This window comes from Electrophorus electricus, chromosome 7 (genome assembly GCF_013358815.1).
Source record: "Electrophorus electricus isolate fEleEle1 chromosome 7, fEleEle1.pri, whole genome shotgun sequence".
Lineage (NCBI taxonomy): Eukaryota > Metazoa > Chordata > Actinopteri > Gymnotiformes > Gymnotidae > Electrophorus > Electrophorus electricus.
The window spans coordinates 25578982-25599492 of NC_049541.1; the positions used below are offsets into that span (position 1 = coordinate 25578982).

Sequence of the window (20511 nt, forward strand, 5' to 3'; positions counted from 1 at the left end):
ATCTCGCTGCTGGCGAGCTTCTGACCCACACTTAAAGGAGAGGGGGCAGAGGACAGTCAGGGGGACATCTCTTGGGGGAGGTTGGGGGTGACAGCGTGTAGGGGAACAACGACTACAGCCTCCACAGAACCGAGCCCAGGCTGGGACCCTGCGATGGTATACGTCCTCTGTCCTCTGACTTGCGGCACCTGCCAAATGTGCGGTGCCTGATTCTGACCCATAACATTGTGCCTGTACCTGGACTGGTTTGCAGCCACGGTTAATTTTAATGAAGATTTGATTCGATTGAAACATCTGACTTAATCTGAAATTATTAAAACATTAACATGAACAATTCCATTGCAGTGAGGCCTGTTACTTAAATAGACCAGTATCTGTCTCTTCACACACACACACACACACACACAACGGTTTCCTTTTTGCAAAAACTAAGCATGTCTTTACTTGTCTTGCTCGATGCACTGACAACAAACAGCGGAGCCTTTGTGTGTGTGTGTGTGTGAGAGAGAGAGATCGCAGGTGTTTGAGACAGCACTAAAGTGGGGGACAGATGCAGAATAAGCCGTGTCTCTCTGTCTCTCCCAGACAGGGAACAGACTGGTCAGCTGGAGCAACCTGACTAATTACCATGTGACGACGGGTCGTGCGCTGGTCCCCTCCGCAACGGTTCTATCGAGAGATTAGTCTCTTGGCCTGGGCTGCAGCGTCTGTCTGGTTCTTCTTGATTATTTATCAGAACCCGGCAGACTAACCAGCCATGCACATCCCGTGGCTGATCGAGCATACGAGGTCGTTATAGATGGTGGTTGATGACCTTTCGTTTTCTGCATCACCGAGCTATCCACGTCGGCTGAACTGGAGGGTAATTCTGGATGTGTGTGTGTGTGGGGGGTGGGGGGGGGTGTCTTTGGTGGTTCTCTTATATTTGGGGAAGTGATAAAAAAAATAATTAAACACTACCATGCTCCAGCAAAGGCCCTGAAAAGAAACAAAGTGTGTCAAAGTAGCCATAGAGTATGTGTGTGTGTGTGGGTGTGCACGCGTGTGGACGGGTGTATAGAAGCTGAAGAACAGACACCTCTGGTGTGTAGCAGCTGTGAAAGACTGATACTAACAGCCAGCAGAGTGAGAGAGCGAGGGGGGGGGGGAGGGGGCGAGAGAGAGGGTGGGAAAGGAAGAGGCAGGGAGAGACAGAGAGACAGAGAGAAAGAGAGAGAGAGCGAGAGAGAGAGGCCCATCCCTGAAACCGAAGGGTGGGGCCTCCAAGCAAGAGAGGCAAGTGGGATGAAGCAGGCCTAAGTGAGAACAGTGGAAAAAGACAAAGAGCAGTAATGGAAGAGAAGAGAAAGGAAGAGCAATAACAGAGAGTACAGGAGGATCGCATGGTAGAGCGAGCGAGCGAGAGAGAGAGAGAGAGAGAGACAGGAAGAGAGATGTGGGAGACGTGCGCGCACGAAGGGGCCAGGCCGTCTGTTGCCTGCTGGGTGAAATCGGCACGCAGACGGGGATAAAGGAACAGTCATGGGGGGTTGGGCTCCGACTCAAAAGCAGGAAGTGGCTTAGAAGTGGCGGAGGAAAGATTGCTGCTGCCCTCTCGCTCTCTCTCTCTCTGCTCCACTGTGTGTGTGTGTGTGTGTGTGTGTGTGTGTGTGTGTGTGTGTGTGTGTGTGCGGGGCTCTGCGCCCACCCCACCCTCAATTTAGAATAAATGAGAGCCGTCACGACGAGGCCGTGTCCGCGTTTCGCAACGCGCTACGTGCGGTGGAAAGGCAAGCAGGAGACTGCCGCCGCGCCCATATCCATTACAGGACAAAAACCAGGAGCTTCGGGCCCTCGGACGCGCGCGCAGTGCCGCGTGCGCCGTCGGCCCGTAACGTGACCCTGCCGGCCGCCCAATTAACCGCTCCTGCAGGGAGAGGCTCTCGAACCGAGCGGAAAAGCCACGGGCTGCAGCTGGAACCTGCCTGGAAGGAGCGCGCGTCCCCGGGGCACGCCGCCAGGGCCGGCCCAGGGGACGGGAGCACGGAGGGGGGTGCGGATTTGCAGCCGGATTGACGCTAGAAGAGGCGGATTGAAATCGGCCCCCGGGGCCAGAGCCGAACACGACGGATGCGGGGATAGATTCTTGGCAGGAAGGGGGCGGGGCCCAGGGTAGAACCTGCACAGGGATGCAGGAGGAAAGTGAGCTGCCTTACGGGAAAAGATGGGGTGGGCAACCGGAGCAGTGTCGTTCTGCGGGGGCTCGGGAAAGACTGGGCGGGAGGTTCAGACGGATACTGTGCAGACCAGCAACTCCGACAGTCCAGAGCTATCAGGTTTGTGAAGGACAAAAGGATAGAACGTGGTGCTAAAACACACATACCCACCCACCCACACACACACACACACACACACCCGTGCGAGTCAGCAGGACTCACATACAGGCACTATGGACACATTCTTTGAATCTTCCCCAGGAGATGGAAAGACTTCCGGCATATCATAGAAAACAGCAGCATTCCACACCATACCTCTCACAACAACCCCCACTGCTGCTGCTGCTGTCATTCTGTTGCCTGAATGTTTTCTAACAACACAAAGGAAAGTCTCTCTCTCTCTCTCTCTCTCTCGGTGTGTGTGTGTGTGTGTCTGTCTGTCTGTCTGTCTGTCTCTCTCTCACTCTCTCTCTCTGTGTGTGTGTCTCTCTCTCTCTCTCTCTGTCTCTCTCTCTGTCTCTCTGTGTGTGTGTGTGTGTGTGTGTCTCTCTTTCTCTCCCTCCACACAGAGTAGGGAACTCATGCACTTCCTGTTTGGTGTGGTGGCAGTCTGTGGAATGCCTGAACCATTCTCCTCCTTCTCTTCCTTAGCCCCGCCTCCTCGTCACTGCTGGTCGGTGACCTCGGCCTGCGATCCTCCTCCGTCCTACCGGCCATGCCCCCAGCTCAGGCCCACCCGTGTAGCCCCTCCCCCAGATGTTCCGAGGGGGCCGGCTCGCTCGCAGACACCGTTCAGTGTGCTTACCGGTGCTGAACACGGTTGGAGGTTGCGGAGTAGCAGCGTCGAGCTTTGCTCACGCGGTGTGTGCCGAGAGCCGCGTCGAGCAGGGAGTGGTCTGGAATGCACAGTTGCCAAGCACCCACAGGCATGCATGCACACACGCACGCACACAGCAGATCGGAGGTTGAGCAACACCTTGTGAACATCCAGAGAGATAACTCTCAGGCAGGCTCAGGGCCATCACCCTCTGGACCTGCACCTACACACTCACACTCACTCGCTCGAGTGTCTGTCAGTAGTGTCAGGTGGTTCTGGCATATTTACCCGTTTTGAGATCAAGGCTAAACACGTCAGTGGGGCAGAGAGGCAGTGCCAGAGAGTGAGGGAGTGACGCAAGCTTCTGCTCATACTGCAACAGAACCACACACACACACACACACACACACACACACACACACACACACACACACACACACACATGAAATGAAAACTCAGAGAGAATCAGTCCTGGGCATTTAGCACCAACAGGCTACAAACTGCACTAACAGTCTCAAACAACAGACACGTTATGATTATGTTATGATTATGACGATTACATGATTACAGAGTGGTCTGCGTGGCCTGCATTGTTTTTACTAAACTCACATCTGTTGGATCACATCAGTGACAGTGTTTGCCATAACACCCGGAATAAAGGTTCATAACGCAAGTTCATAACATCTCCAGGGCTTCTGGGTAAAGGATACATGCTTATTTTCACCCAATAGCTCCAGAGCAACCAATCTGAAAAGGCTGAGAGAATGAGTGACATCATCTTAGTGCGCCGGGGTTTTGTGGGGTGGTAACAGGAGAGCGCCAGCTCCGGGCGCTCTTGGCCCTCCCGTTAAGGCGGTAAGATGAAACTTCCTGCCACTGCACAGCACTTCAAAGGCAGGTGGGTTGCCGAGTTTCCTTTTCTGGAGGAGAGGCAGGCAGCTCCAGGCATGCTTGGCGGGACCTGCCGCTTACAGGTGGGGCGGGGACGGCCGAGAGTACGGACAGAGGGGAGGAATGCGTGGGGGACAGGATGGACGAGATTAGGGGATTAGGTCTAATTCAGCCCCAATCCCAGTCGAGCTCTACTGACCAGTAACTAACAGGCAGGGCTTCAGCGTCAGCTCAAGGGGCGCAGAGACACACACGGGGAGAGTGATTTAGTTTAAAAAATCAAAAATCAAAAATAGCACCTGGCCGTTCGCCCGGCTAGCACCCGGCTCTCGCGGCGTCTGGGAGGGAAGGGGAGCAGGGAACGAGCCGGGCCGGGACCTCTGCTCACCGGCTCCGCGGACGGGAGAGGATGACTGGCACTGGCAAGTGCAGAGTGGGGGTGGGGTGGAGGACGTGGGCAGGTGCGGGCTGGGGGCCGGGGGCGGGGTATCACGTTCCGCTGGCTGTACACTCCGCCCAGCCGCTGGATCGGTTTCAGCGGGGTGGGGGTCGCGCCATTGGGAGCGTCGGTATGGGGGTCTGAGGCTCGCTGGACTTTCAGAGTCTGCTTCGGGCCATGCGGGGGAGGGTTCAATACTATCCTCCATCCTCTCCTCTTGGAGTTGATCTCCGAGCACCTCCTCTCTTCCCTGATCTTGCCCTCCTTTTCCTGCAGTTCCGCGAACCCCCTCGTGTGTTCCGCGCCCCTCAACTAAACCAGACAGCCCTGGCGCTGCGCGGCTCATGTGAGCGTGTGCCCTGTTTGCTAGGCTACGTGCAGTCAGTTGGGAATGAAGTGCGTTAGACACCGAGATAAGAAAAAAAGAAAGAGAAAGGGGAGGGAGAGAGAGAGAGAGGGAGGGAGAGAGAGAGAGAGGGAGGGAGAGAGAAGGAAACTAAACCAAAAGGGAAAAGCGAAGAGAACAAGAAATAAGAGTATATTTACACACTGGGCGGGCCGTCCCTGGTTAACAGAGAACAGTGAAGTCAGCGGGGGTGGGGCCAAGAGCCCTGGGCAAAGCTGCACTCAGCTGTCACTTCTAACAGGTGGCCCTGACATGACCTTTGGCCTCTTTCACATACAGCAGCCATGTTCTTCGAGGCAGCTTGGCTGAGGTGCTCTGGTTTAGCGCACGAGGTCGCCGGTGCGGGGAGCAGGGACCCCCGCCGCCGGGGGAGAGAGAGTGTTAGTGACCTACACCGCCTGAGCATCAGCAGGAGGAAAACGCAGTGGCCTGCGTGAACCGCTTGGTTGATCCTCGGTGAACCGCCAACATCTGCTACTTTGGTTTCCAACTGCCGGGCGTCAGAAGCCATAATTCCAGAAGTGTGTGTACGTGTATGGCCGTTGGCCCATGGGCGGAATGCGTTTGGCACGAGGGGCGTGCGTGGAGAATCCCAAAAGCACGAGCGAAACACTTCCTGCGTTCACGCCGCAGGAGGACTGGCACCCGAGCGGTACACACCTGAGTCTCACACACACACACACACACACACACACACACAGACCCTCGCCCGGCAGCCCAACACTGAACTCCCACCCACTCCTAGCCCTCCGCATTCCAGGCTATTTAAAACTCGGCCCTGGCGCACACCTATCCCAGCGTGCTCATCGTTTCGTGATCGTCGGCCCGGCACTCTCTCGCTGGCTCCTGCCCCCTTGTCTGCACCGCGCCGTCTCTTTTAAAAGGCGGGCGTGGGCACAGCCGCAGACGGACCCCGCACGGGGCTGGACGATGCAACCGGACTGGGCCAGAAAGGCCAGAATGCGTTTGGCATCAGAGTGCATGTTTCCGACCAGATTCCACTGCAGAGCTCCTGGCCTCTCGGACGCCTTTCCGACCAGATTCCACTGTAGAGCTCCTGGCCTCTCTCTCTCTCTCTTTCTCTCTCTCTCGCTGTCTCTCTGTCTCCCTGTCCTCCTATTGAAGTCTTTATCTTGCACTACAAACATTCTGTCAACCCCCATTCACTCTCTCCTGCTGCGCACACACACGCGCGTGCACACGTAATTTTGGATTTACGTCAGAGATAAAGGTGCTGTATCGCAGAGCATCCTGCAGTAGGACAGAGCACCAAAAAGAACCGAGAGTTTATCAGGACGGATTCCTGACCCGAAAAGCCAGGTCTCTTCCTCCTCAGGTGCTGGTGATGTAGACGGATCTTAGGGTGAAGAGACCGTGAAAAGAGTGAAACGTAACTTGTTCAACCGCCACGCGAATCGGAGGTTTTACATTACAGGCTGGGCTTAATGATAAACTGAGCGTGTCCGTCACATACGGGCAGCAGGACGGCAGGTCACCCTGCCAGCTTCCGACCAAAGTACGGAGCCACATCGGCACCCGGCGAGTTGCCCTGGGAACAGCCATTCACGGCCTGGTTTAATCAATCCCACAGGGGCCCATCCAACGGTGGCCACCGCTGGCCGACCGCCCATCCGAATGCCCACCCGATCGCCCCGCCCATGGCTGGGAGGGACGATGGACCCCTGTGTTGTTGAGCCTTGATGTACGGTGGTTACACGGGACACTGTACGGTTGTGTGCAACCAATCATCCCCTGGAATTAGCAAGGGATCTTCAAAAGTGTTACTGGCACCAACAATAATTTGGTTACACACACACACACACACACACACACACACACACACACGTGCACACACACACACACACACAAACTCACCCACTCCCCCACACGCTCACGCAGATAAGGCACGTGTTCACCATATGAAAACCCACTGGAATAAGAGTTGCATTGTGCCAGTCTAGGGTACCTCATTAGGAGCCCTCGAGAGACAGCCCCCCCCCCAACTGTACAAGGGGGCCGTTCATTCGCCGCGGAAGGGAGCAGCATAAGAGCTGGGTCGCTGGCTGGGGCCCCTCACCGTGGCCCCCCAGCCTGGTCCGCTAGCCATCCAAAACACACCGATCTTGGACTACCTATCTGGTATCTTGGGACTACCTGCACTAGCTTTGAGAGACAGAAGCTTCCCGGAGTCCATAGGAATCTATGAAGTAACCTGTGTCAAACGGGCTCCTAATCATTTGGACTTTGGCCCGCTGCTGAGATTTAGGCAGCAGCCCCAACAGAGAAATTCATTTGCAAATGGTTAAACGTGAAATCTGCACGGTCTCAAGACAGCTAAGCCACATCCAGAGCTTCAAGGTAGTCATGGCAACTCTGTACTGTGTGTAGGGAAAAATAAGCATTACTCAGGCCATTATGTCGAGCTTGTTAGTTTTGCCAATCAAATCTCGGCCATCAACTCAATTTAACACTTTAGAGACAAGGGGAAGGAGACGATGAAATCACTGTGCATTTGTGTTCGTAAGGAAAACTGCTCCATTGTGAAGACGCTCGGTAGTAATTCAGTTTGCTCAAGTTGGCCGCGGGGTCATTAAAAGATAAGGTGACTGCAAACGTCCTCTGGCCGGAAGTCAAACACCGCGTGCAGTTGTCTGCAGCCAGCGGGAAGATAAACGTGTGGCGAATAGCACCCTCGCAGGCGGGTGACCCCAGCTGTGCGTGCAGGATCACACTGCAACGCCAGGCTCTGAAAGGTCACGGGGGTTATGAGGACATTCTCAGCCCTGGCCAAAGCTCTTTAACTTAAGAAAAGTGCAGTATAAACTGAATTATTATTTTTATTATCATTACTAATTCTTCCTTCCACCGTAGAGACAAGCACGGCCCTGCGCACAAAGGCTCGCTACTGGTCGCCATGGTAGCAGATGACGCAATGATTGGCTTGCTTCATGTGAAACCAAATCGCCTGTTTGTGGCAAGCCAGGGCCGAGTTCACCTGCTGTGATGGGTAGCGCTTCAACCACTGGGACGCTTTTGGTTCTGTTTTTTGGTTTTGGCCTGTCTGGGAGAATGTGGCTTATTCTCTCTGATAAGAGAGTTAATATTTACTGCAACCCCGAGGTGAACCAGGCTGTGAAAGAGCTAGCGGTGAACTTTGCCTCGGCGCTGTGTTTTCTTTTCTCTGGGCTGCACCGGCATGTTCGCTCGAGTTGCTAGAACTGCTCGGCATTTCAGCGTTCATGTCGGGTAGCGAACCGGAGCCCTGGCATGTGAACGCCCGGGTCTCCGAGGATGAGGGGACATGGCGCGTGTTGTTAGATCAGAGGTGCTGTCCTGTGTTCTCACGGAAGGGTGGGCCAGATGAACTGCACAGCTGCAGCCGGGCGTTCATGGGATGGCGACCCCACCTCGCACGCGAGTGACCTCACCTTGTGTTGCTCTGAGTCAGGTCGCTACTGAGTGCATCCGAATTCCCTTTTCAGAACCACCGGTAGGTGTAGGCCCCCAAAAAAGAACCAACCAAACAACCACCACCACCACCAGGTCTCCGTTTTAACCTCATTAAGGCCGCACGCTCGCGGCTCGGCGGTGCGCGGCTCTGCTCGGGACAGCCCGGCGTGAGGGAGGAGGAAGCGCCTGTTCCCAGCTGCACTGCGACTGGCCAGTATCGCGTTGCTAGAGGACGACACAGCCTGCCTTTCACCCCTCTGAAAGGAGCCCTGCACTTATCCCATTGTCTGCGACACCACGGGGCGCTTCGCAAAGGCGGCTAACAGGCAAGACTGGCTCATATGATTCTCTGGGGATGAGGGCAGCATACTGGCATACTTTGGCTAGCGTGCCTGTTCATTTTCTCCGAGTACATTTAGCCCTTTGAGTGGAAACAATAGGTGTTAAAGAAACAGACTGCTAACCATGACATTCACGCCTGTGAGCGTCTGATGGATGAAGACCTAAAGTCTGTGTGAAATTACATTACATTACATTTACGGCATTTAGCTGACACTTTTATCCAAAGCAACATACAATTATGACTGAATACAACTTGAGTAATTGAGGGTTAAGGGTCTTGCTCAGGGGCCCGACAGTGGCAACCTGGCAGTGGTAGAGTTTGAACTAGTCAAGTACCTCAACCGCTGAGCTACCGCTGCCTGTTGGCGATGCAGAGAAATCCAGTCGTACAGTACAGGAACATATAGATCCGTGGATTAGATTAATGAAATTGGGACCAGCCATGTTACAGCCGAGCCAAGCGCCAGTTTTAAATTGCTTACGAATAAATAAATAGAATAAAAATGATTAAAATTGTGTCTGAATCTTAGACAAACTGAAAATATATTATGTTAAAAGGTCTATGTTACTGCCATTATTTTTTGCAGTTTAGTGTTAATCTGAAGCAAGAGCCCAATAACATCAGTGTATTCTTACACTCTGAAACTTGGGAAGAGCCATTAAATGGCTCGGCAACAGAGGCCATGCTGAAAACGAGTTAGCCAAGTTGATAAATTACTGTCCCCGTGCGAATAAAGTGAGGAATAATTCTGATCGCCTTATAATGCAAATCTGATGCTTTTCTAATTGCATCCAAACATCCAACTGGAGGCTGGACGAGTCCTCATGTGAGGCAGGGAGCCGGAGCTCCGCAACATCTGTTTCCCACTGCCCACCTCGCTCGGAGACACGGAGCGGGATTTGGCCAACCGGTGAGCTGCCTTCCCTACACTTCTCGTTATATCCAGAGCAGCCACATATACACATGCTGAATGACTCATTGTCCAATCGGACCAGCTGTACGATGCGCGTCCGTGGACATCCGAGTGCTGGACGTGTTTGGCTTCGCCCAGTAAAGTAGGCCCGGGTTTTACGACTGTGCTCCCAACACCTCCGGTCTAGTCTAAGATTGGGCTGGGTGATATTTCAATGTAATTATCGTGATATGTTCTTGTTAAAATATTACGATAGACGATATCGGATGGCAAGATGCACTGTCACTCTTTTACGACGTGCCTTAAAACCAGTGACCCTAAACAGGATCGTCTTTCTTTGGAGAAACCTCCTTTAAGATTATCAATGCATTTGAAACAGAAAAATAGTTTCTTTAGTTTTATTTCATTCCATTTAAGCATTTTTTTTTTTGCGATTGGGCTTTCTTTTGTGTAATATGAATCCATATGCCACCAAAGCAAAAACATTTTTTTATGTTTTTGATGGAAGATGCTATACGTACAAATTAAGTAATTTCACAGCATCGGTTTCAGTAAATAACTTAGTTAAGATACAACCCCTCCTATCACTGCATAATAAAGGTAGACAGACGATGTTTCGAAGTTCTCAGATAATGTGTCTTAATTGTGTTAATAGCATTAGAAGTTTGAAATTTTATCTGCTGTAGCCTATTGGCTTGATATCAATGTACCATTTTACACATACAACACCTTATTTGTCAGAATGGAGCTCTCTCAAAACTAAGAAGTTATTACAAGACGCAAGTCATGGCAGGGTTACAGTGGTGTTTTCTCCCACCATGCCACATGGGCGTGTTGGCAACGGGTCACGTGTCATTCATCGTCCATATCCAATTACTTCGCCCCACTGACCAGGCCTTGTCCATGCCCACTGCTGCAATGAATATTATGGAAATATGACGTCTCACAAGAGTGACTTAGTCCTACTTATGATCACCACTACTCCCTAACGATCAGCCCTACTAATGATCACCACTACTCCCTAACGATCAGCCCTACTAATGATCACCACTACTCCCTAACAATCAGCCCTACTAATGATCACCACTACTCCCTAACGATCAGCCCTACTCCCTAACCACCACCACTACTCCCTAACGATCAGCCCTACTCCCTAACCACCACCACTACTCCCTAACGATCAGCCCTACTCCCTAACCACCACCACTACTCCCTAACCACCACCACTACTCCCTAACCACCACCACTACTCCCTAACGATCAGCCCTACTCCCTAACGGCCTGAAGCCAATGGCCAGTTTCAGTTCACTCCACCTCTCCTCAGCAGCCAGAGTGGCATGCAGGCTTCCGCGTCTCCCAGCTCGTCTGAATGCTGTGGGCTGTGTGAGCTAGTCGGAGGCAGGGAGGCCTAAGGAACACAGACTGCCGCTTCAGGAGAAACAGGTTCTGCTGTGCTCTCACACACACACACACACACCCACACACAGGTTTTCCTTCCGCTTGGTCCGCTTTTCCCTGAGCCTATGTGTAGGTCTGCACGACTGTGACAAAAATTGTAACTGCAATCACTGCGAAGGGTTAATGATTCATTCTTATTAACAGCGCGAGTAGCTCGGGCTGTGGCAACACCCATGGCTCCTCAGGTTGAGTCAGCACCTGCGCCTTGTCAGAACGTCTACAGCAGGCTTACCGGGAAAACCCGCAACTGGTCACAACCAAACGGCGCTGGATTTCAGAGCATTTGTTTGTGTACTTCAACTGTAACTGGAAATGCCTGCTTGTGCCTATAAGAGATACCTCTAACCAAAAAAGATTAACTAACAGCAAAGCCAAAAACTACATTCTAAAATCACTACCCTTGAGTAAAAAGGTGGAGCTTGCCAACACAATCCCACTCCCACAATGCTAACAGTGCTCCACTGGTGTTTGTTTGTTATTAGAAATGTTTCATTATGCTGGGCGAGGTACCACAGTGAAACCGCACAATTGAATTAAGCAGCACCGCCTAACTGCGCGACGAGCAGGGGGTCTCCGGCGCCCTCCCTCTGCGGCCGGCCCCGTAGAATCCATCGCGAGTCCGCAGGCCGGGATCCACAGGCAGCTGACAAAACCGCCGAGTCAGCAGCAAAGCTCAGGCTGAGGAGAGAGGCCCCGCGGAGCCGTGTGGACTCCAACTTCCCTCTCGCATGCAACCCTCCTCATCCTGAGCAAACACAGAACGAGCAAGAAATGAAACGTTTTGAGTTCTTGGTAAGAGACTGGAGATGTTTACGGATCGGTTTCGACCCTTCAGCTGCTTTTTGAGTTTATAGAAGGGGGTTACTGTATCCATTGTTTGGTACTTCCTTCATTCACATGTTCCGCTCCAGTTCCTGTTATCCTTCTCCAAATTCTACCGAAATTGACGCCTTTCTCCCTGCTTTGGCCACCGGGACACAGTCTCGCACATCTGCGCAAACAGATGCAGTCTCGCACATCTGCACAAACAGATGCAATCTCTCACGTCTGCGCTCTTGCGCCACGCGCATTTCTACACTTTCACATGACGATGATTCAGAATATGCTGAGATTTCTGAAAAGGGGTGACAAGTTACCGTGTAGTCAAAATTAGTACGTTTGCAATTTACAACGCACTGCATGACGCATATTTAGTTAGCCAACAGGAAAGAAAGACCAGGTGGAGGGATATGGGAATACTGCAGGTCAAAAAGTCATTAAAATGAGCATTTCTATTCAAGATTGCACCACCAAAAACGTAAATGGAGAACGGCAGTTCTGAGAGGAGTTTTCAGTCCATTTCTCCATGCTGAACGTCTGAACTTCCCAGGTGCAGTGACTTGTTGTACGCCCCAGTACCTAACCAGGCCTCCAATCCCCTACGAGGGCGAGGGAACATAATCTTATCTAAAATAGACATGTTAAAAATAGCGCCCGACCGAAACAGGATGCCTGTCTCTACCCTGAGCGAGTGAGGAGATCACCCATCACTAGCAGGGAAGGCTCTGAGGTAACCAAATTATTTCCATCTCTCCATCCGTTCCTGGGTTTATTAACCAGTCAGTCTCGGATATGGGCTGGATAATCACCATGGATGTGAGGTTCTTTTTTCAATTGCAGCTTTATGCTTTTAAAACAGCCAACACTGACTTTGTTGTGCTATATTCAGCACACATAAAACAAGACTACAACACACAAAGCAACAACAGGCAAAGTTTAACGGAACAGGTCTGAAAATGCCATAATTTTCATATGCAGCAGGACAACCAGTCAGGTTAAATCAAGCTGTGGAAAGGTGTTCGCCTCGCGAAACAGGAAAACTTTCTGGGCAAACTGATATCTGTTATGCCTAGTTAAAAACTACCACTCCATCCAGACGGAACGTGAAAAGTCAAGCATCGTGATGAAAATCTCATTTTATGCAGATATTTTCCTACGCTCGAACCTGCCTGGCATGCAGCGAAACGACAGGACAGTGAGTTCTCGGTCAAAAGAATTTCACTGGAGTATGCAAGACAGGGAATTGAGAAAAGGATACAAAACAATGACTTAACACACCAAGCCAACATCAGAGGGTTCTTTTAATATTTTTAGACTGACACTGACTTCCTGTTCAGAGCTCCACCGAGGTGCTGGCACGTAATGGGTGCTTCATGACCAAAAATTGAAGAACAAGTCAGAGATCCTCCATTGCAGTGCAAATGAAGACTACAGGAAGCGCTGTATGATGGGCTGTAGCCACTGTTGCTAACGATGATGCTACCAGTCATGCTTTTAAATGCCTGGATCAACTACTGAAGTAGTGCATTAAGTGTGTACTCGCCCAGAATCCCCTCTAAACCCAGGACTTGGCCCTCGTGCGTCAAAGGTGTATAACTGTGTAAAAAAACGAAAACCTCTCACACTTGTAAGGACACTTCTCGACCGCATCGGTGTCCATACAGAGGCCCCGATTCTCATCCCTGCCTTCTCCCTAGTGGGAAGCCTGGATGTTACAGCGCAGACTGCTGGTTGAGCTCTCTCTCTCTCGACTTGTTTTTTTCCAGGACTCTGCGGGTTCATCACGTCTGATTCGTAATCACACAGAGAAAAGAGTTCTCCACCCCACGTGGACTGCTGAAACCCAGTTTGCATAAGTGGAGAACAGAAGCCATAGGAAGGACCATACACTCCTGACCCCTTCTATCCAGTCTAAATATAAGAAATACAGGCATCGCTTGTGTATTATTAAAGAATAAACGTGTATCTAACTAGAGAAACCGGGGTTAATATGATAAAGTTACAGCAGGTCGAAATGTCACCAAATATCCCACCATCAACATGTCTTTTAGGAGCTTCCCAAGCTTTTCCCGCAAGCTGTGCATTTCTAAACAAACAAACAAAAACACAATACATCTATGGACGGGAGGAAGTCAGTCTGTGGATGAGGACGCATCTGCAGACCTGCCCGAGAAGAGTGTAGAATTTCGTAATGGAATGTGAACTGCTCGTGCGGATATGCCGTCTCTGCCTCTCCAAATAGCAGCGAGAACAGGCCGGTGACGGGAGGAGAGTGCGGGCAAGGCTCGCATCAAATATGATGCGTAACCAGCCGAAGCAGCCAGTGTGGCACTCCGCCACGTCGCTTTAAACTCGTCTGCGTCGTTTGGGCTGAAGCTATTCGAAGCGTTCCTTAATGATCGGCCCGAATAATCGACCGGGGCCGACACCGCGTTGCAAGTCAAAGTCACACCTCGTGAAGTGTCGACAGTACTGACTTCCTCTTTCAAATTTATGACATTCCCAGTAGATTAACTACATCAGACGCGTTGAAACGATACAATCCTGCACCACTACGACAACCTAAGGATGCAGACCCATCTGGCGACACGGACGAACCGAGACGACAGATAAAAACCGCAAATGTCCCGACAAGGTCAGAATATAAAGGGACGCGTGCTCGAACCCCCCCCCCCCACGCGTCGACTCCGATCAAAGTACGAAGATGCTCGATCGCCCGACGAAACATTAACTTTTCGTGCGTGTCGTTCAACGCAAACCGAAAGAAACCTCGAGCCCCCCCAGACCGCGTCGTGACAGCACACCCCGCGTGTAATTAAAAAGTTCGTGCCCAATTCAACAGGTAGGCAACGCCGAATGCACGCGCGCGAGGCACGGGCTCACACGCGAGCAAATTCCTGCACGCGTTCGAACCTTTTGGATGAGAGAATGAAACTAGGAAGCGCGAGGAGAGAAAAAAAATCGACCATCATCTTCACATCTTAGGCCTCCCGGTGCAAAACTTCTCTTTCCTCCAATAAAGTTGCACTCGACCAAAAGCGAAAACGCAGCTAAGCGTAAAACATTACAAAGTTGCTAGTTGAACACTTACGTCTGAGCTCGACCGGGCTGTGGAGTCTGCGCCGACACATAGTGATGATGGTGAAAAGATGATGGACTTTGAAGGGGGGGAAAAAAAATGCAAACTTGTTCCGGAGAGCGAGCAAAATGGCGTTTTAGAGGATGTACAAAGTTCGTCAACTAAGCGTTTTGCATCACTCTCTTTCTTAAGCGCCCGAAGGAGAGAAAACCATCGACCGAAACGACGAGCGGGAGTCAGAAAAGTCACTTTTCCCCCTTTTTTTAGCTTCCAAGTCGCTCCAAAGCGCAGCTCCCTAACCCCGAGAAGTGGACGCGTCACGTGTCTCTCCTAGTCTCCAAGGGGACGTGTTGTAGTGAGGCTGGGAGCATCTCTGCGGGAGGGGTCTGTGCAGACGCGGCCGGAAAACTTCCACCCAAACTGTTCAGAAGCATTTCTGCGGTTGTCGATCGTGTTTTTGAGGGGAGGTGCAAGCGCCCGCGTGGAAATCTAGTGAGGATGGCACGCGGTGTTGATGGGTTTTACATTTCTCGCACTCGCGTATGAAAAGGGCGGTGGGGTGTGTCTTATGTTTGACTTCAGCCGCGTAGGGAGCCGAAAAGCCAACAAGTGCAAATAAAAGAACATTAGATGTATTTAAATATTACGACAATAAATGTAAGGGGATGATTAGCGTCTAGCCATCGCGAGGCCCAATCAAACACCATTATCTGAAACTAGCCTTCATTGATTACCCAAAAATACTTTAAAAGTGATTCATGCATAATGTCAGTCAGATTGTTCAACTTTGTACTTTACCATTTCAGTTTTGAACAAGTTTATTATACAGGCTAAAAGTTTTATTTATTTATTTATAAATTTATATTTATTTATTCATCTATCTATCTATCTATCTATCTATCTATCTATCTATCTATCTATCTATCTATCTATCTATCTATCTATCTATCTATCTATCTATCTATCTTCATTTTTCCCTAAAGTTTAACTTATCAATAACTAATTCCCAGAATAGTAAGCGATTCTGCCACTGTCATCACTGACGCAATTCCAAGAGTTTAAACACCTCCATACGTCTTCTTTGATGTGTGTGAAGCTTAACACGGTTTATTTGCTCCCAGCCTTCCAGCGAGGTTCAGCACACTCCCAGGAGAACACTAAGCTCTCAGACCTATTAGCCCACACAAAAAATAGGGGAGCGAGTGAAAATGTGTCCCCAGTGACTGCCGTGGGCGACACATTACACAGCTGAATCCCGAACCTGAACTGCTCTGATGGACTCTCATGTTTGCTTTTTGCGAGGGTCCTTAGCATAATGTCATTCACACAATCGCTTACATGGTGTGAAGTAAGAGATGATTGTCGGATGGAGCTATCAGATTTGAAAGCATTATGTTATTTGTAATAATTCTAAAATATTCAACATAGAGTTTGTGTGGCAAGTGGCATAAGTGTGTCATAAGTGTGGTACTTAGTTATTGCTAACTGCTTCTAGTCATATTTTATTCTACTAATTGTGGCAAATGTTGCTGCAAAGTTTATTTTATCTTTACATTTTGTTGCGCCACACCCTATACAGAGGGGTCTCATTTAGAAATAAAGAAGCAGCTCTGAATGCAAAGGGAATAGCCTAAAGTGAAATATTGTGCTTCTGTGTTCTGAACAGGGCCTTTACAATATATTGTACATTTGCAGAAGTGTCAGATGTACCTGTTTGTAGCCCGTGAACCTTCCTGTGTTCTGTAAGGTGCCGTAACCATATCTGTGATGACATTTTAAAAGTATTGCCACAAACCATCTGATTCTAGCAGAGGCAACTGCTACACTTCAGACCCCAAATACTGTAGCCCAGGCACATGCCTTATGTGGAGATCTTGGAATATCTGTGTGGCAAAGAGCTGTAGCATTATTTGGAACAAAAGCATGTTACATCACTCTTTGTTATGATACAGGTAGTAATCAACACGAAGTTCATAACCTGTCACATGCAAATGCAGAACTGAGCCTGTCCTTTATTTATGTAGTTTCCTTTAGTTTGAGGCGATGCTTAATTTGCAGAGTCATTAACATGTGAACATGCCAGCGCAAGCGTTTGAAGACGTTACTGAAATACCGATATGACTTCTTGTCATTAAAGCTCATTTTACTGAAGGGAAACGCGGCGCGCTTGGCATGAATGGATAATGAACGGCGAATAATGGAATGAATAGGATAAACAATGAGGGTGTAACAGGTCTCGGCATGTGTGAGTGTGAGAGTGTGTGTGAATGTGAGCGTAAACTGCCACTAGAGTGCAGTCTCTCCACAACAAGTACCCTTACATAACCATACAAACTCGACCTTGCGTTTGTACACTAAGCAATGTTTTCAACCCAGAGAGGACTTGATAATTACCTCTGATCTACACTAGGGGTATTTAAAAAAAAAAGGCTTTCAAGACTAGTGCTTGAGTTGTTACACGATTTTTAAATGACACCTGAATAAGATAAGATGGACTAATGTGATGCATAATTCATTCTTGGCCAATCAAAATCCAGTGAGACCACCCTGTATAAATGCATGGTAGCATATAAATGGATTTTGACAACTGTAGTTCTATAGACTGCAAACAACCCAGAGACTACAATCAAAATACACCATGTGTGATATCATGCCCAAGTAGGAATGTTAGCTTTTGTTCTGGCATAGAGAACAATCTAAATGATACCTATTTGGATTGCAATGAAGTACACAAGTTTTAAGATCTGAAATGAAATAATGAGTCAGCAGTGTGTTTAAATTGCTTCACAATGCTGCCATCTGATGGCGAAACTGCATCACCAGCGCTCACTTATCTCAGTCCGACTCTTCCTCATTCCGGTCCAAAAGCTCTTGCATTTCTGTTTTTACACAACTTCCCATCTTCATGTACATTAAGCACCCATTAGATTGGACATTAAGTTCAACTGTAATATGAATCATTCCAGAAAGGAGCCCCCTTCTTGAACCTAATCCCCATGACGGTGGGTGATTGATGTATCTCCCAGACATACCTACCAAATCCTTGATCCACCCATCAGTTACAGTCTTCTGTGAGGAAACAGGATGTGGGGTAACATCTTTCTCGGACTTCGTAAACCCACCACCTTAACTTCTCTTCTTCTAGCTCCTTTTTCCAAAGGTTTCGACTGGAACTGACTGCTGACCCCTACTGCCTTAAACAGCAGGGAGAACTGAAACAGATGCTAAGGGCTGATACAGTTCATATGTTAACGTCTGAAGTTGAATGTATAAACTGGAAAATCAGCAATGAGATGAAAAATATCTTAGCAAAGAAAACCCAGACTCTTGCATTCCAGAGTAGAAACTGAAATGAAAATAGTTGCAAGTAAATAGTTTTTTTCATCTCCACTATTGTTTGTGTCACTCTTATAAAATCTCCTGATCCAAAAGCAGAAAAAGAGAAACAAACAAACAAAATCTAACTAACTAAATAAATAAAACCAAACTTGAAATATGTGTTTTGCAGACAGTCTTTGGCAGGGGTCTCCTGTGGCTTTCTCCACCCATGATCACAGCCACGCCCACCAAGAACCCCCGACAATTTCATGAAGCTCCCTGGGCTGGAGTGAGACTTGTCTAAGGACCGATTTCCTCCTCTCACAGAGGAGAGCGGAAAACAATGGAAAAGAAGAAAAAGTCGGATTTCAAGAGGGGCATGTCACGGATCCTTCATAAATCTTTGTTAACATAGCTGGCCAGAGTCTATAGGAAAAATAGATGATGCATTGTGCCACATGAGACATATTGTTGAGTTAATAGCGGTTAAAGTTAGTGATGGAGACAGATGGCGTGCAATACAGTGTACAGGAAATACAAAAAATATATATATTATATGGGATAACCATACTGGTTATGTTTTCTAAACGCTACAACAGCAGTGGATGGAATGTGTGGGTGTCCTGGCGAAACAGCTCTACCTGGTGGCGGTCGTGCATAACGCACTCCCCGTCAGCACCAGGCGCCATATAAAGGTGGAGCTAGAGAGAAGAGCCTTGATGAGGCGCTGAATTACGACTTTGCTTCAAGGGCGACCCAAACGAGAGCTGTTGACGAAAGATCGATTTTCATTCCCTCTTCTGCCCGGTCCCAGGTTATTACCAGTTTCATTAAAAAGAAACGGTTTGGCCATATTGCCCGCGTGTTCGAGTTTTTGTCCTCTTCGACTGCACTGTGGGAAGGCGGTGAAGTGAGCACGTGCAGACTCCACACACGCACACACACACACACACACACACACACACACACACACACACACACACACACACACACACACACACACACACACACACACTTGTGTTTTCCCAGGATGGTGTCAGCTGTAAACCAGCATCAATCAATAGACCGAAACGTTCAGAGAATAGTGAATTTAACATCTTGTTTCATTAGTTTGATGCCTTTATGTTAGACGAGTAGAAAGGGCAGGCCTTGCAGAGTAAAATGTTTGATAAGGATAGCCACTGACCATGTCACAAGGAGGCCCACTGACCATGTCACAAGGATGACCACTGACCATGTCACAAGGATGACCACTGACCATTGTATCTGACCACGATATCGTCTGACCATGGTATCGTCCCATCCAGCTTCAAGCGATCCACCATCATCCCCGTCCCGAAGAAACCTCGACCCTCCGACTTCAATGGCTACGGCTCTATTGCTCTCACATCGGTCGTGATGAAGTGCTTTGAAAAGCTAGTCAGAGACTTCATCACATCTTCACTGCCAGCCTCCATGGACCCACTGCAGTTTGCATACCGCCACAACCGCTCCACTGATGATGCAATTGCACATCTGCTCCACACTACACTGACTCACCTGGACGAAGGGAGGGGAAATTATGTTAAAATGCTGTTTGTCCACTACAGTTCAGCATTTAACACCATCATCCCCTCCCTACTCACTACTAAGTTGGGGGATCTAGGACTGCATACATCCCTGTGCGACTGGATCTCCAACTTCCTAAAAGACAGACCACAATCAGTACGGGTGGGCAACTGCGCCTCATCCACCCTCACCCTCAGCACTGGAGCTCCTCAGGGTTGTGTCCTAAGCCCCCTGCTCTACTCACTGTACACCTGCGACTGCGCAGCCACTTCCAGCTCCACCATCATTGTCAAGTTTGCTGACGATACCGTCGTCATGGGCCTGATCTCGGACAATGATGAGAGGGCCTACCTGGAGGAGATTAAACACCTGGAAAACTGGTGCCAGGAAAATAATCTCCTCCTAAACGTCAGCAAGACAAAGCAGCTGATCGTGGATTGCAGCAAGAAGCAGGAGCGGCACTACCAACCTGTGAGGATCAATGGAACCACAGTGGAGAGAGTAGATAGTTTCAGGTACCTTGGTGTTCACATCTCGCAGGACCTGTCCTGGTCCCGCCATACCAACTCCCTGGCAAAGAAGGCTCGTCAGCGTCTTTACCACCTCAGACGCCTAAGAGACTTCAGACTGCCCTCCAAGGTACTGTGAAACTTCTACACCTTCACTATCGAGAGCATCCTCATGGGGAACATCACAGTCTGGTTTGGGAACAGCACCAGGCAGGACAGACCAGCACTCCAGAGGGTGGTGCGTTCAGCAGAGCGCATCACTCACACGGAACTTCCTGACCTGCAGACCATCTACTACAAGCGGTGCCAGACCAAGGCCAGGAGGA

General features: G+C 49.5%; 1 protein-coding gene across 2 annotated transcripts in view; it reads right to left on the bottom strand.

The window, feature by feature from the left end:
• rreb1b (ras responsive element binding protein 1b) overlaps window positions 1–15207 on the bottom strand; it is a 31510-nt gene extending 16303 nt beyond the window's left edge. For both annotated transcript variants that reach the window (XM_035528448.1, XM_027017029.2), the window contains exons 1-3: window positions 14823–15207; window positions 3301–3385; window positions 3001–3091 (exon numbers count right to left, since the gene is read on the bottom strand). The gene's annotated coding sequence lies outside the window, so the exon portion shown is untranslated. The remainder of the gene's footprint in view (window positions 1–3000; window positions 3092–3300; window positions 3386–14822) is intronic.
• Between the last annotated feature and the right edge of the window lie 5304 nt (window positions 15208–20511).